Source organism: Gopherus evgoodei, chromosome 1 (assembly GCF_007399415.2).
Source record: "Gopherus evgoodei ecotype Sinaloan lineage chromosome 1, rGopEvg1_v1.p, whole genome shotgun sequence".
Classification (NCBI taxonomy): domain Eukaryota; kingdom Metazoa; phylum Chordata; order Testudines; family Testudinidae; genus Gopherus; species Gopherus evgoodei.
The window spans coordinates 352,013,508-352,031,490 of NC_044322.1; the positions used below are offsets into that span (position 1 = coordinate 352,013,508).

General features: G+C 42.1%; 1 protein-coding gene and 1 long non-coding RNA gene across 2 annotated transcripts in view; one reads left to right on the top strand and one right to left on the bottom strand.

The window, feature by feature from the left end:
- Positions 1-17,983, bottom strand: part of LOC115653156 — a 56,744-nt gene that overhangs the window by 9,676 nt on the left and 29,085 nt on the right. Inside the window, exon 3 of the long non-coding RNA XR_004000870.1 lies at positions 344-415. This is a non-coding gene — a long non-coding RNA (uncharacterized LOC115653156). The remainder of the gene's footprint in view (positions 1-343; positions 416-17,983) is intronic.
- The window catches only part of FRMD4A (FERM domain containing 4A), a 410,751-nt gene that overhangs the window by 9,275 nt on the left and 383,493 nt on the right, over positions 1-17,983 (top strand). The gene's annotated exons all lie outside the window — the stretch shown is intronic.

The following is a 17,983-nucleotide window of genomic DNA, read 5'->3' on the forward strand; positions in this document are numbered from 1 at the left end:
AAGACTGCATCATAATGTGTATGCACAAGGGCACCAAATTAAGCTTGCACATGAATGGCCAATACGAATAACCATGTATAATCATTGGGCCAGGACATGAGAGAGGACCACCAGGCCATAGAGACAAAGGGCACGCACCTCAGATGTAGAAGTCCTGAGTTCAAGTTCCTGCTCCACTGGCTATTCACATATAAGAAGTGCAACCTCTCCTGTGGAAGCTGTTCCATGATAGCCCAGGAGGTAGGGCACTCTTCTGCAATGGGGGAGACCCAGCTCTAAACACCTTCTCCATGTCAGAGAAAGACAGGAAGTGAACCCCTGCTCTTGCCTGCTGAGAGAGTACCTTAATCTCTGGGGTACAGGCAAGCTACTCCTCTTCCTGCAGTTCATGAATCTTGTCCTCCTTCGCTTTTGCCTAAAATGCCCCCAAACAAATGTCAAGTTACAAAACGATTCTGAAAAAAAAATTTCAACTTTTTGATTTGCTGGAAATTTTGAAAATCATTCATTTTCTGTTTGATGTGAAATCGAACTTTTTATTTTGATTTGAAACTGCCAGTAAACCAAAATCACCATTTTTGCCTAGCTGTATTTTGTGAGTATCTCCTACCTGACAAAAAGCTAACATGGCTCTACCCCTCTGATACTTCCTACCCGACAGTGATGTGTGAGCAGGTGTTAGTTTTATCCAAGAAAAAAAGTCCTAGTTCTTAAGTATAAGTAAATATGTGGTGGTTTTATGAAATGATTTCTTGCTCCCCCCCCCCCACTATGGCTGACATGCTTATGGTGGAGTTTGCATATGTGGCCTTCCATATTCAGAATGGCTCTGCTATGTTTGAGGTAACTTCTTTGTAAACAACAGTGTTCCTTACAAAAGCGTATATCTGACTAGTTTGTTTACAGTAACTTGGTGGGACAGTAGATAAAGCTTTCTAAAACAGGCACAGCTTTATATTGTATTTTGTTTTTTAAAGACATTTTAATCTCTGTACAATACTGGTTATTCTGTCTTTACTGAATCACATGCATTTTCTGGTGGTATTCACTACCTTGAGCGCTAGTTTTCTGAGTAGCATGCATAATTTTGCTACCAAGGTAAAATGTCAAGGAGATTAAGCAGAAAACGTGATCTTTATTCACTGTTCTGTAATCTATGATGAGCTCTTCTGGCATTCTAAATATATATATTTTTTTATTTAGTCCATAGCTTTATCCCAGAGGAATAAGTTGGCCTTTTTTTTTTTTTTTTTTTTTTTAAAGGCATTCTTGATCAGATAGTAACTCTGTTCTGGTGCTTCAGAAACCACAAGCAGAAGCACCACCAATTAACTAAGAATTATTCAAGGTATGGCAGTGGGAAAGAGGAAGTGAAGGTAAAAACAAAAGAACATTTGAGAGAGTCTGCTGGTTTAACTCCATTAAAGTCAGTGGAGTTATGCTAGCAGAGAACTTGGCCAGAGACTGGCTGAATCCAAAGAAGGATATAATTGATTGTTGATCATTTGTGGCCTTAAAACACTGTGGAAGCACAGAAAAGTAGGTAAAACCATAAATGGCCCTTCATTGTCTCTACCTGATGATCAGGATACACAGAAAAGCAAATACACATTTATTTGTCTAAGGAACACTGTGCTTATGTTCTTAATGTGTTTGGCAAGCAATGCATAACTCTAGCCCATATCAATAATTTTGTATATACATCACATAAGAATATTAATGATCATTGAGTTATCAGTTTGCCAGTGATGCATTACGTGCCCCATGTAGGATATATACCACAACAGAATTGTTTTAGGTGTAGTGAGTATAACAGGCTCCTGAGTTCCTGACACTGTAGTGAACACCCCAAAGTGCCATGTGTGGGGGAAAGAGGGTGTCAGGGTAAAGATTATACATTTAAAAACTATAAATCTTAGAAATGTTTGGGAAAAGACTGAGTTACCTATTAAACCTCCCAGAAGCAAATCTTATCTCTGTTCATTTACATACATTTGATGGAATTTATCTGTTCTCCTGCTCCATAAAAGATAAGTTCAGTACTTATCCTCCAACCCCAGAAATGTCTAGCATGTGTGCTCCTTCCCAGAGACCAGCAATACTTAGAGACACATGCAGCTGGAAGGCAGAAGTAGAGTAGGTTACTGGGAGGGGGAGCATTATTATACAGGTATCAGACCTCTCACATCTTGCTACTCATCTGAGGGTTCTCTACCACCTTCACATAGGCTGGATTTTTGCCTAATTACCATGATGGCAACTCTCCTAATGTAATCGCTGCTACTGAAGCCCCTACAGCGATCACACTCTCACTTTGGGACAAACCCGTCCACTGCTCTAAATGGATGTAGTTCCATTAGTCAGTAGAGTGACCCTGATTTTTACACCAGCTGAGGATCTGGTATTGGGCAAAATTATGCCCCTATTTGGGTGCTCTGTACTGGGGAGGGGGGAGTGAGAGAGCAGGACGAAGCCCAGCAAGCTTTCCTTCTGACACCCTGTAGTAAAGTCATTCAGTGGGTAGAGGCGTAAACTGCCTTCCAGAATTGGGGTGCACAAGGGAGGTGGAAGCCATTAGCATTGCTAGTGGCTTGTGGGGGGAGCATCTAGGCAGGGTGTAGGAGGGACTATGGCTCTGTTTCTTGCATGCCACAATGGTGCCTCAGATCTAATAAAGGACACCTTGCCCTGCGTCCCCCAGAAGCACCATCGGGATGTAATGCCTCCTCCCACCAGCATTCCCAACCACCCCATTCCAAATACAGTTCAGCCTCAACAGAGGTATAGCCGAGCCCTCTTTTATGTGGGGAATAAGGATTGACCTCCATGGAGCTATGCTGATTTGCACCAGCTGAGGATCTGCTCCAAAACATATAGTTACATAGAGGGGAAGAAGAACTTCTGTGACTAGTCAGAGCTTCAACCAAGGAACCTCATACTAGTAGTAGCTTCTAATCACTTGGAAGTGCACAAATGCCTTCAGAATATTAAGTGGTAGATGCACAGCTGTTGAAAATTGTCATGCTCCCTTTAAGCTCATGAGCCATGATGACATGCATCAGCCCCTAAAGTTGACCTTTTGGTAAGCACTTGGCTTTCATTGGGGTTAAGAAGTTGATGAATCCCCACCTCTGAATCTTGTCCATATGCATAAGTGAGGAATGATCTTCCTGATTAAAATAATTCCGTGACAAAATGCTAATGGTCTCCTCGCCTGCACACAGGGAACATAGTATTTCGCTTGCAATTCTGTTGAAGTAATACACTGCAAAGGATAATGCACTACACACTCCTGGCAAAGTCTCCCACAGCATTTTATATAAAATGAAAAATTAAAGGTGTTGAGGGCCTTCCATTAATTATACGGCTTCTGTCCAATATAAGTGCACTGACAAATCAAATGCAATTGCTGGTATATGTGCTGAACATATTAATCAGGAACTCAGTTGGTATTAGTGAAGATATGACATGTAATTCCATAGGAAAGTCTACTGTGATTTGGAATTAACCCTCTGGCACAGGATTTTCTGGCTTGACATGCTAATGCAGAATGCATAGTGCTAATGATGTGATCTCCAGATCTGCCTGTTCCAAGGGATTAATTAATAACATGATGTGAAAGTGTTACTCATTTTTTTTCAGAAAGGTGGGGGAAGGGGCAAAGAATGGCTTTGCTGAATGGGGATATTAGAGTTTTTGAGAGCTTAGGTGGTGGTAGTATAATAAAAATGCTTCTTGCCAAAGCACAAACAAATGTATAAATGTCTAGGATATCTTAAATAAGAAAATGAATAAAAATCATATAAATTAATAAGTGTGTGTGAGGAGGAAATAAGTGTCCTTGTCTTTGTGCTTGCTGCTTTGATATGGGAATGGTCTGCTTTGTAGTGGGTTTGTTGAGGCTCTGGGAGACACTGTCTGGGGGCCAGGGACATGCTTTCCATAGCTGAAAGCTGATCCTTTTCAAAACTCTGCTTACCATTCAGTATGCACCTGTATGAAAAGGGCACTGTGCTTTGAATTGCACTTGGAACAAGTCACACAGAAAACTCTAAGGGCCAGTCCAGATTTTATCCTAATGCTGGACAAGACTTGACTGAGTTCAGGAGGGATTTTTCTTTCCTTTTTAAACTGCAATTCTGAACTGACTAACGGGCGGCTCTAGGTATTTTGACACCCCAAGCACGACAGGCAGGCTGCTTTCGGTAGCTTGCCTGTGGGAGGTCTCTGGTCCCGCGGATTCAGCGGCATGCCTGCAGGAGGTCTGCTGAGGCTGCGGGACCAGCGGACCCTCCGCAGGCATGCCGCTGAAGGCAACCTGCCTGCCGCCCTCACGTTGACCAGCAGAGCGCCCCCCATGGCTTGCTGCCCCAGGCATGCGCTTGGCGTGCTGGTGGCTGGAGCCGCCACTGCTGGCTAAGAGGGTTTTAATGCATCTCTCCAAATATCCTTCTAAAAGGAATACATCTCTGGAAGAAGTATGTCTTAGTGGGGCAGTGCAAATATCACTACCTCAATCTGTCACCAACATGCATGCTTCTACCCTGGTCTGGACTGAGAAGGTAGTTCATGGCCAGTTCAGTTAACTGGCTTCTCTAACTCTGAGTCCTAGGTGCTGTTGTACTGATGGTTTTGTGATGGGAATGCTTTATAGCAACGTGCCCACTAAGAACTGGTGAAAGTCATAGGTTCCAAGGCCAGAAGGGACCATTGTGATCATCTAGGCTGACCTCCTATGTAACACAGGCCATACAGCATCCCCAGAATAATTTGTAAAAGCTCTGCTCTAGGAAACAGCCACTCTTGATTTTTAAAACTGTCAGTGATAGAGAATCCACCATGACCCTTGGTAATTTGTTCCAATGGCTAATTATTCTCTAGTAAAAATGTCCACGTTATTTTCAGTCTGAATTTGTCTACTTTAACATGATCCAATGGCTGGAAGTTTTCTCACCTAGACTGTAGATCCCATTATTACATTTTTGTTCCCCATGTAAATACTTACAGCTGTAATCAAATCACCCCTTAACCTTCTCTTTGTTAAACTACATAGACTCGAGGAACAAAGTCACTATAAGGCAAGTTTTTTTTTTTTTTTTTAATTCTTTACTTATTCTCTTGGCTCTTCTCTGAACCCTCTCCAAGATTTCACCATCTTTAAGTTGTAGGCACCAGAACTGAACACCGTATTCCAACAGAATTGCATCAGTGCCAAATTCAGAGGTAAAATAACCTCTCTACTACTACTACTTCAGATTCCACTGCTTATGCACTCAAGGATTGCATTAGCCCTTTTGTCCGCAACATAACACTGGGAGCTCGGCTGATTATCCACCACAAATCTGTTTCAGTGTCCCTCTTTCCCAGGATAAGAGCCCCACATCCTGGAAGTATGACCTATGGTCTTTGTTCCCTAGATGTACACATAGCCATATTGAAACGCATATTGTTCACTAGTGCCCAGCTTACCAAGCGATCTGGATCACTGTCAGTGACATTTTAATGATGACCATTGCACATATATACAGCATGGGTGGCCAAAGTACAACCTGCAAGCCTACCCCTGGTTTGCAGCCTCCAAAATCCTTAATGTGGGTCTGTAGCTCTTGGAGACTACAGGTCCTAACATGCACTGTTCGGCCTTGAACCAAGCAACCTTCATCTTGCTTCAAGATGAAACATATGCTGGGATGTGTAGTCCCTGCAGGATACATATGGCTAGTAAAGGTGACTTCAATATGCTCAGTTACAGGTGAATTAAGCACAGCTCTTTGGCTTTTGTCAGATTGTCAATGCAGCAGCTAGGCAATGTTTGACCAACACTAATGCACAATGTGAATCAGAAACTTCTTTGATTTTAAGTATTAACTAACTAGGAATCCTAGATGGAAAAGTTCATTCCTACCTTAACCCCATAGACTACATTGCCATTTGCCACTAATTGTATTTTTAATTGTTGCGTTTAGACCATCTCATCAATCTAATCAAAGCTAAATAAGCCCTATGGTGTTTGGCACAGCAAAGTTTACTGAGGATGTTTCTTCAATCTGCTGGGCTGCCACCAGTCAAAAGCATAATGCTAGTGAGAGGAGAGAACATACCCTACTTTAATACAATTGACTATTACTTTGGCTGTTCTGAATATTATCTCACAGGCAGCAGAGAAGCAGCTGGATGACATTATCAGTAATTGCTCAATATTGTCATCACATTTGCTTACAAGAAAAGTAAAGCAACAGACTATCAATCAGTTCACAGAATATTCATAGTTTGATTCTAGTAAGCGCTTTTGAATGTCATGGCAACTGTCCCATGAGCGGCAATTTTTTACCTGATTACTTCATGCTACATTCCTGACCGTGGCTGTGCTGCTCCATTAATTTTTACTTTTAAAATCTCATTTGTTTTTATAAGCTATGCAAAACATGGAGCACATATTTACTCATGCATCCTTTCTGAAATTTGATATAAGCCAACAGAACTGCAGTGTGTAAACACTGCTGCTGTTATGTAGCCTGTGAGATCCTATGAAAGCATTTTTCTTCCTATATTTTTTTGAAATGTAAATTTTGGAATTATGGATGGATGTTTACACGGAGACATTTCTGCTATATATATTTTGAAGATCAGGCACATCCTCAACAACAAAAGAATAATCTGTCATGGCTTTTGGACTAAGAGAAATAATTGATCTTGATGACAATTGTTTAGGCTCCAGTCTAGCAAAAGACTTAGTATGTAAATAACTTTAACCACAAAAGTCAATGGTATAGTATTGCCTGTTGCTGTGAGTCAGGCCCCCAAAAAATCATGATTACTTTTTAAACCTGTAAATATGGGGTTCTATTTTTTGCCTCCTGCTTTGGAGGTTCACATTTTCAAGCTTTCATCTAGAGTCATGAGGGTTAAAACTTTTTATGAAACCTCAGATTGACATGATTTATAGGGCTCCAGCTGCCAGGACTTGAAAGGGGGGAAAGTAGATATCACAAGGCCTATAATAAAAAATCTCAAGAGGTGGCAACACTCCTGGGATCATTCATATGCTTAAAATTAAGCATGAGCTTTGTTGGATTAGGACCTATATAGCACCTTATTATGAAGACATATGCTCTTGTGGTGAAGAGACAGGGCTAGGAATTAGGAAACCTGGGTTTTATTTGTGGCACTGTCAAATCTCAGACAAGTCACTTAAGGCTAGATTTTGGCATTATAGATTAGACAAAATTGGTGTATCTTTCAGTCATGTTAGCTCAGTTGAGTTTGTGGATTTTGAGGTCAGAATTCACCATTGTGATCACCCAGTTTGTCCTTTTGCATAATACAAGCCAAAGAATCTCACTCAATAACTTTTGCACCAAGGCCATAACTTTGGCTTGAGCTAGAGCATAGCTTTTGGAAAGAGATCTAACCTTGACTTAGACTACAAGAGAATTTACCACATTCTTAGGTAAAGTGTTTGTTTGGTTTTTGTTTTTCTCATGGTTAATTACTTTCCCTGTTTTAAAAAAGTTCAACTTCTTATTTCTAGTCTGAATGTGTTTAGCTTCAGTTTCCAACCATTAGATCTTATTCTGCCTCTTTCTGCTAGATTACAGAGCTGCCTACTATCAGGAATCTCTTCCTCCATGTATGGGCTTCTGGACCATGATCAAGTCACTACTACTTCCCTTGGATAAGCTAAATTAGTTTAACACCGTTGAAAAGACCCATTAAGATGAAGACAAATATGTTAGATGGCTGTTTTGTAGTGCTGGTTTCCACCAGTCTACAACACTGTCTGGTTGCTTCTCAGAGTAAGACCCTCATTCTGAAATGATTGCATTTCATTATCACTGTTTTCAAGACCCAGTTCTAGTGTGAGATGGAGCTCTGATCAATCTCCCAATTAGAACACCCTGAAATTACTGGGGGGGGTGAGGAGGAGGGGGGAATCCAACCCCATATCCAAATGTGAATTTTGCAATGGTACATATCTTTGTAGCTGAATCAAAATCCCAGATCCATCTCCTTTCCCAAAATTGTCATTTTCAGATCCCAATTTTTCAGTTCATTCCCCACTCAAGAAATTCAAATTTCTGTGAAATTACAGTGCAAAATGCTGAATTGAAGCCTTTTGCTTTCTTTAAAAAAAAAGGAAAGGCAAGACAGTGCTTGTACTTGTTATGAAAGTGAGAGGAGCACCTGCCACAGATATGCTAAAATGTTTTGTGGAGAAATGTACAGACTAATGCCAGCCTGAAGGTGGCGTGGTATACAGAGGCAGGATGGTGGTGTACTAAAGGCATAGGATTGGGAGCTGGGAGATCTAGCATGAAATCCTGGTTCCATTAAACCTCTGGAGTTTTGCTATTGACTTCCAACAAAACCTGAATTTCACCCCTCAGTTCTATTCCCAACTCTGTTAAGATTATATAGGAAGGATCTAATCAAGTCATAGAATCATAGATTATTAGGGTTGGAAGGGTCATCGAGATCATTTAGTCCAACCCCCTGCTCAAAGCAGGACCAACACCCAAATGGCCCCCTCAGTGATTGAACTCACAGTCCTGGGTTTAGCAGGCCAATGCTCAAACCACTGAGCTAAGTCTTTCAATTGTAATTTCTTTGTGCCTCAGTTTCTCAATCTCTATAATGGAACTATACATCAGAGTGCTTAATTCTAGATCTGGGCAAAAAAAAGATTTGGACACATTCTATTTGACAAAAGATGCAGTTTTGGTTGACTTGAAATGATTTGCAAATTTGACATACAACTTTGGCTATTCCCAAAATAGTCAGAGGAGGAGGTGGTGCCGCTTCAACTCCTTTACCTGCTTCTCCCATAATCGTTTTAGCCCAGTGGTGTGGGCGCTCATGGGGGATACAGGTTTGAATCCATGCTCTGGATCAGAACCAAAGTGGACTCTTTAAGTTCAACAAAAATTCTGAAAAATTTCAAATTTCCTTTGAGTTGAACAGAAATTTTGTTGGCAGTTTTTTAGAACTGCCACCAAAGTGAAAAATCAGTGCTTTGCCCAGCTCTGATTATTTCCTTTAATGAATGAAATTCACCCCTTTGCACAAAGCTGGCTGAAGGGCTATTAATCAAGTGGTGCATAAATCTTGTGCTGGTCTTCATCGGGGTGAATTTGGTTCTGCACTTGTAAAGTGCTTTGATATCCTCTTTTTTGGAAAGAAGCGAGTTAATGACTAGACTCTTTTGGCTTGGGTGGTTGTCGCCCATCACTGCATTAAGTCCATAAGTGGAAATCAAACTGCTTGGCTTCTAAAAGGGTTTTGGAAGTGTCAACCCATATTTTATAGATATGGAGCAGATGTCCTATTTTGCCCTGGAGATCTCATTATTGCTCAAATATGTATATGCAGATTTTTTTACATTAGCAAAGCAGCAGCTCCCTCCTCCCCCACATAGTAATAGTATCTGCTGGTGTCTGTAGAAATGTTTGTCAAAAAAAATCTGAAAGTCTGCGCAAAGGGAGGTGTGTGTCCAAAAAAAAGTATCAGTCTTTATTAATTACAAAATGATTAATTATTTCATCTGCCCAGATATCTGTATGCACAAGTTGACTTCCTCTCTCATTTATCAGGCTTTCAGCACCATTAATCAATGGAAGTTTTAAATGTGAAGGCAGACAGGTTGATTTAAAGTGTTGCATTGTGGTAACCTCTCCTCTATATGCTGACCTGCTCTGGATCCCAGACTATCCATCACTGAGCACATCACTGTCGGAGCGCTGAGCACATCACTGTCGGAGCGCAAGGTTTGATTTAGAGATGAAACTCCTGAACGGGAAGCACCAGAAATTGTCCATCTTCAAATGAACTATGTGTGTTTTGGCCAACTTAGGACTCAATCCTTTGTTTTGCTACGCAAAACTCCCATGGAGTGTTCCAGAAATGCAGGAATGGGCTACTCCCCTACACACTGTGATAAAGAGAAATTCATAAATCAGCCATGTCTCAATGTTAGTTACTAAGGGCTAGACAGTGACTTGGATTATACCATCCAAGCAAAGGATGAGGAACATCCTTCATATCCCTGTGCAGGCTCCCGCAGGCCTTGGCTCAGGGGTGCAGGCATAAGCAGGGCTGTCTGCTTGCTCACTCCCTCGCTGGAGCTGTGAGGTGCAGAAAGGGTGCAACTTTGTCTCAGTCCCTTTTTTAAATCAGGCCCAAAATCATTTCCTTGCCTTATACTCTCCACTTCCTGCCTAAACTGAACTTTGAAAATTTCAGTATACCAAGCCATGATTGCCAGCTTTCATGATTTTATCGTAAGCCTCCTTCTAGTTGGTATTTTTATTCAAGTCCCAGCTCCTGGAGTCATGTAACTAATGCGGAATCTCAGCTTTTTTTTTTTTTTAAAGGTAAACCCTAGCCTTCATGGTTTCAGAGAGATGACCCAAGCATAATCTAAAGTCCCAAGAGCCAGATGGCAAATGGAAAAACTCACATTTATTTTTTAAATCGCATGGGTTTTAAAGCCAACTTCTTGCCTTTGGAAGGCCTGACTCATCCTAAGGGTTGACAGTGTTGTAAAATTTTAGTATCATTCTGCTACAAGCATTCAAAGGTTGGGGGGAGTGGCACACTTGTTTGGCTCCTGTGCTGCCTTGAAGGCAACCTTGTGCCCAGTTTCTTTCATTGCAATTTCTGCTTAGAAAATGTGTATCTGAATGGCTAGTAAGCGTGGAATAGATACTTCTATGTATTTTTTTTTCTTTTAGAAGGGGAGGTTGTGGCTGATAAAATTTCAACAAGTTTCCTCTGAGTGACAATGTGCAGAGGCCTCTAAACTAGGAATTTTTCTCTTGCAAATGGCTTTATGATAGAAAAAGACACATTTCCTCATCTCCTGTGCCAAAGTAACAGCCTTTTGCTGTACATATATACATCTGTAGGACAAGCTTGACTCTGGTAGCTAAGAAGCTACATTCTGATTATCAGTAAGAGCAGAGATGACTCTCTCAGTTCTAACACAGGTTAGACATCACACCTTTTCATTAGTCCAGCTCCAGATTATTAGGTGTCCTCAGATCAGTAATGATCAAAGAATGGCTGGTTCATGTCAGCAAATGACAATGGTAAACCACAGACTCTCGTAAAATTAGTTCTGTGGCTTTTCTACCCTTATCTTTCTCCTCTCTGGCAGATTTAAAAAAAAAATCATATCTTGACATTGAATAGATGCTAGTCACAGCCTACCTTACTGATGTTTGATTTGTTTCCTCATTGCATCCATGGTGCACCGGGCACCACTCAGAACATACAGACATGTTTGCTAAATGAAGAACAAGCAGGTAAAAGGAAAGGAGGTCTTGTATCTAAGGCACCGGACAGGGATATGTGAGCTCAGTTCCTGGCTATATCTTTCCGCAGGCCTCTTAATCTCTCTCTGCCTCAGTTCCCTGATGAACATGATACACTCACCTCTGTCTTATCTATTGAAATTTTAAGCTCTTTGGAGGTGGGTGTGTGTGTGTGTCTGATGTCTAGCACAGAGCTGGGTGAACTACGCCCTGTGGGACCCTCCTGCCTGGCCCGGGAGGCTCACCCCAGGCTCCTTCCCCCCTCACAGCCTCTGCTCACTGCACCGCCACCGCAATGCTCTGGGTGGCAGCACAACTGCAGAACTCAGCCTGACCCAGTGCTCTGTGCTGCGCGGTGGCATGGCAGGCTCCAGCCGGGCAGCACGGCTGCCTGTCCTGGTGCTCTGGGAAGCAGGGCTGTAGGACCGACAGCACCGGTGCTCCCGGCAGCGCGGTAGGGGGGTTGGATAGAGGGCATGAGAGTTTGGAGTGGTGGTCAGGAGGTTGGGGGCAGTCAGAGGGCGGGGAACAAGGGGGCAGGGGTCCTGGGGGGGGCAGTCAGGAATGAGAGGAGGGGTTGGATGAGGTGGCAGGGGGCTGTTGGGATGAGAAGCAAGGGGGGTCAGATGGGCAGGGGCTGGGCCATGCCTGGCTGTTTGGGGAGGCACAGCCTCCCTTAACTGGCCCTCCATACAATTTCAGAAACCCCCAATGTAGCCCTCAGGCCAAAAAGTTTGCCCGCCCCTGGTCTAGCACAATGGAGCTTGAACTCTCAACCTGCTTCTGCAAAATGAATGTGCATCAGTGTCACTTTTGTGGTCACTGGCTATTTGGTGCCATGCATCTTCCTTCTGTGTTTCTGCAATGTGCTTCTGGGTTAATGTTTTTTTCAAACAAGAGAGCTTCTTTTCACAATAAAACTCTAATTACAAGTTAACATTTATTTGATTTCTTGTGACAATACTGGTGGCTCTCCAGACCACGTCATGGAAAGAGCGTGATATATAAATATTCATATTTTTGTTCATTTTCCTCTTCAATATATCATCTTGTCTCTACTTTCTATTTAAAATGTAGAAGGTGTTGTTGAAAGAGGATTTAAAAAAAAAAAAAAACCAAGTGTGTAAGATCCTTCCAGATTCTATAATCTCATGTAGTAATAAGTGGTGGGGTGAAATCTGACATCAATGAGAATATCTATATATAGATAGAGAAAATAGAGTGATCCGGGCTTTGTTGTGTTGCATGCATGTGCAATGCAGTGAGGAAGACTGGATGATTTCACTTCTAAGGTAGACTTGGATTTGTATTGATATTTTGGCCTTAACTTTAAATCAAATTCTCTGCAGATGCAGATCATTGTATCAATTTGCCTCTTCTAAAAGTGTTTCAACACAGGAAGCCAGATCTTGTAAATACCTTTGCATCCAGAACTCCCACTGGAATCAGTCAGAAGTCTTTGTGAATATAAGTCTGGCAGGATCAGGCCCAGAATATTAAGTATCTGATCCAAAACCCACTGTAATAAATGGAAAGACTCCCATTGACTTCGATGAGTTCTTGGATGAGACCTTAACTGAACAGCATTTATCTTGTATTGACATTCTTTGGCTTGAAAGGCCCAATGGAAACTGACAAGCTAATGAATGTGTCAGTTGTAATTGAAATATCTTGACTGGGGGGGGGAAGCTCTTGTGTGGTGGAGTAATGACATTTGCTCTTTTATTTACATATATACACCCCTCTCTGTAGATTTTGAATCAAAACTTTTGACTGAAGGAAAAAAATCAATGAGAGCAATCTTGGTTCCAGCGGAGAGGAGAGAAATGTACCAGCTTGGAGCTATCATTGTAATAAACACTTTCTCTGAACCTCTAAAGCAGTCTAGATCAATAGAACAATTGCTGGGAAGCACGGGAGAAATATGGAATTGTATCACTTAACATTTATGGAATTTCTAAATGCATTCGTTAAGCATTGCAGCAATCCTGTAAGCAGTATTATCACCACTTCACGGGTGGGGAGTCTAGAGCACAGAGGTCAAGTCTGAGGCTACATAATGAGTCATTGGCAGAGCCAGTAGTGACAGTCAGACTCTCTAATTCTCACAGATGTGTCCTAGCCATTAGATGATGCTCCCTTCCCATAAGCAGCAAAGAATCCTGTGGCACCTTATAGACTAACAGACGTTTTGGAGCATGAGCTTTCAGGGGTGAATACCCACTTCCTCAGATGCATGTAATGGAAATATCCAGGGGCAGGTATATATATGTGTGCTAGCAAGCAAGCTAGAGATAACGAGGTCAGTTCAATCAGGGAGGATGAGGCCCTGTTCTAGCAGTTGAGGTGTGAAAACCAAGAGAGGAGAAACTGGTTCTGTAATTGGCAAGCCATTCACAGTCTTTGTTCAATCCTGAGCTGATGGTGTCAAATTTGCAAATTGTGAATGGCTTGCCAATTACAGAACCAGTTTCTCCTCTCTTGGTTTTCACACCTCAACTGCTAGAACAGGGCCTCATCCTCCCTGATTGAACTGACCTCGTTATCTCTAGCTTGCTTGCTAGCACACATATATATATATATACCTGCCCCTGGATATTTCCATTACATGCATCTGAGGAAGTGGGTATTCACCCCTGAAAGCTCATGCTCCAAAACGTCTGTTAGTCTATAAGGTGCCACAGGATTCTTTGCTGCTTTTACAGATCCAGACTAACATGGCTACCCTCTGATACTCAATACAGAGTGCATCTCTTATCTTCAAAAGCCATTTCTGTGGCAACATTTTAAGCAGGCTTTTTTTCCTTCCCCTGAGTCAATCTTTGGGTTGGAAAATGCTTTGACACAGAGGGAAAATGTTAATGGGTAATGGGCTAATCATTTGTTGTAGTTGCTTCACCACTGAAATTTGTATATATTTGAGACTGCTAATAAAAACAGAGCCATTTACACCTAATTTAGTTGATTTAGTTCTAACTCGCTTGCAGCAGCCTCTGAAGTGCACAGTTACTTAAGGTTCATTTTGAGAAGGTTTTTAATTTAGATGGATGCCAGACATGCAGGCTATTCTTATTAGGAGTCATTCTGCACTGTCCTTGTACTGTGTATTATATGATTAGTGCGCACTTAACCAATGCAACTATTTAATAACCCCTTTGTGAGTTTCACATAATGATTATAATTATAGCCAGTGATTGAACACAGAACCAGAGCATACAACAAGATGTCCTTGCGTCTTAGAATGGGACAGATTTTAATAGTTTCTCACTGTAATCTGGGGCTGAAACTACAAAATTCCAGGTACAGGTAGTCATGGTTCTAATTTCAGTTTTGTGTTTACACCCAGAGGGAAATCTAGTTATTTATAAAACCTTTCAAATATAATAGGTCTGATTTATTTATCTTTCATCTCATTGACACAAGTGTAAATCGGGAGCTACTCCAATAAAGTGAATGCTGCTATGCCGGTGATAAATCACAATTGAACCCTAACAATACTAGAAGGTGCTGAGCAATCTTGTAATCTGTCGGGAGCTTTCACTGCCTCTGGAAATCAACAAGAGGGGAAATGGAGTCACAGGAGTGCTCAGCACCATGTGACATTGAGCACTGTCCTCCAGATCACGCCACAATTTACCTAAGGAATTAAACCTAGGCCTGGTGGTAGAAAGATTCCCATTTACATTAATGGACTTTGCATCAGGCCTATAAGAGTAGACCGTAGACTGAATTTTCTTCTTTGTGCCTGTAGAGGTCAAATTATAATGTCAGTGTTGTAAAAAGAATATTTAGTTTTAATGTGTGGGGATTTTTCTGTTTTTATGAACTGCTCACATCAGCATATTGTAACTATATATTCTGGCACAGAGAACTCCTCAAACAATTATGGATAAGGGTAAAAGTCTACAGTGCGTGTATCTCGTGCCTAAAGGCATTAAAAGTTAGTCTCCAGTGCCTTCAATTCCTTATGGACTTCTCTGCAAGACTTGCTACAGGAGATGTCTCAGAGGCATCCAAAAAAGAGGACAGCAGAAGCAGGCTGGCTTTAGGCCGATTCCCCGGAATTGGGCCCCACGCTTATGAGGACTCTGCACCCACACCAAAGAGGGCCCCACACCTTAGACACCTTTTTAATTTTTTTTACATACCTGGTAGTGGTCCGGGACTTTGACAGTGAAGGGGTCTTCACTCGCTCCAAGTCTTCGGCAGCATTTCAGAGGTGGGGGGTCCGGAGCAAGTGAAGGACACCTCACCGCCAAAGTGCTGCCAAAGACCCAGATCACTGCTGGGTATTTGAATTGGGCCCTGCAGTTCCTAAAGCCAGCCCTGAGCAGAAGTATATTATAAAGATGCTTTTCTCTCAAGAATAGTTTTATGTTTTAAAAAAAAAAAATAACTTTTTTTTTTTTTTACAAATTAAGTTCACAACTTCTTAGAGCTAGGCAAAGTCTTCATTCCAGGTATGTGTTGAAAATTTAGTTGTTTTCCTTCCCTATTTACAAGTTGTTTGTGGGCCAATCTGGTTTTCTATTAGTGTTCTCTAACATGGTGTTGGACAACTTCTTAACAGAACATTTGTGTACTAGTCCTGTGGCAAGTACAGTAGTTGGTTACATGGAAAAGTGACATCAAAAAGTATTTAGGATAGATTTTCAAAAGGGTTGTCCATAGCTGTGCTCCCACTGAAGTCCATTGTAAAACTCCCATTGACTTCAAGTAGATTAGAACAAGGCCAACACTGAGCACTTTTGAAAATCCCATCCTTGTATTTTCAGTTTATTTTAATATATTTTATCAGATGGAAATACGGCGGAGGAGCCTATCCCATGTGACCAATCATCTCTGTGGAGCACCAGCAAGTTGTCTGTGGATCACAAGTGGTCCATGCACCAGTTTGAGACTCACGATAGCAACACATTAATTAATGCATAAGTATTCACGAAATAGTTCAAGCCAACAAACTTTAGTCAAGGGATTCTTCCCATGACGCACACCTCAGGCCAGCTGGAGTTGGCTCCATTGTCACCAATTGAATGATATCAGTTTACACCAATGGAGGATCTGGTCCATTGACTGTACACAATTCATGCTATGTGTGTCACTAGCCACCTGAGCCACATAATACTCTTTACTGCTCCCTTTTGAATGGGAGAGTAATAAAGACTGATTAACAAATGCCGTGGAGTCAGTCATGCTAAAATTCGTGAAAACGCTCAGATTTCCTGGACATCCATGAATAGCTGTCAGCTGTTGAAATGCACTCGGACAATAAGTAATCTGACCCCAGCCAATAACCTGCAGCCTGAGTGCCTTGCTTTTTATCCACAAAAACCTGTGCAATCACGTCTTTGTGTTATCCGCTCAGCTCTACAGCTTACTTTAGGCGTAAACATTTTCTCCCAGCCTCCATCTCTTTCAAGTGCTTCACTGACAAACTTGGATCACCTAATTTCATTAACTTCCTGATGAAGAGGGAAGAAGCTGGTGTTAATATTTTCTCTGATCTCATTGGAATGATAAATAGGACTCTAGGTGTTTGGAGTTTTTTTTAATTGAGGCCACTGAGCTGAAATAAAATACCTGCAGGTATTTGAGTGAGCTGAGTTAGTATGAATACACTGACAAAATTCATCATTCTTTTTCATATGAAGTTAGGGCGTATTGCAATCAATGAGAAGACTCTCATTGAGTTCCCTGAGCATTAAATCAATGCCCAAGGGCCAGATTTGTAAAAATACTTAGTGCCTATCTGCATCTTTAGGCACCTGAGTAGGATTTTTTTTTTCTGCATCTTTGGGTGCTTAGATCAGTGTTTCTCAAACTGGGGTCGCCGCTTGTGTAGGGAAAGCCCCTGGTGGGCCGGGCCGGTTTGTTTATCTACCTCATCTGCAGGTCCAGCCGCTCACAGCTCCCAATGGCTGTGGTTCGCTGCTCCAGGCCAATGGGAGCTGCTGGAAGTGGCATACAGCGAGGGACTTACTGGCCACTGCTTCCAGCAGCTCCTATTGGCCTGCAGCAGCAAACCACAGCCACTGGGAGCTGTGATCAGCCAGACCTGCGGATGGAGCAGGTAAACAAACTAGCCAGGCCCGCCAGGAGCTTTCCCTACACAAGTGCAACCCCAGTTTGAGAAACACTGGCTTAGATGCTTTACCAATCTGGCCTTTAGTTCTTTGGAAAGGCGATAACCACAGGAAATGTACAGTGCTGGCAGCAGCGTTACAAGTTTGCCAGAGTGCCTCAGCTCTTCCTATATGGAAGGAAGGATGGATGATGCTCCCTGCCCATCACTATAAAAATATTTATTGTGCTGTAGAGACCTAAAGCCCCCATCCCCTGCTGCATTAGATTAAATATGATGAAGCCCAGAAAAATAAAGGGGTGTGAGAGGATGTTCTGTGAAGAGAAGGGTGGCTTGCACAGATGAGTTCTAGGGTGTTTAACAGATATGTGCAAGACGATGGTACAAATCCACGGGGGAGGATGACTGTCAAGGAGTAAAATATGGGAGAATTTTCCCCCTCACAGTTGCTAGTAAGTTGAAGAAGGGGTAGGCTCAGAGACACCTTCAGAGTAGGGAGGGGGAGAGATTAGCAGAAACCCACACCCCTGTACCAGCCAGGATGCCCCGGAGTGGAGGAGAGACATTGAGAGAAACTGATCCTTCTCCT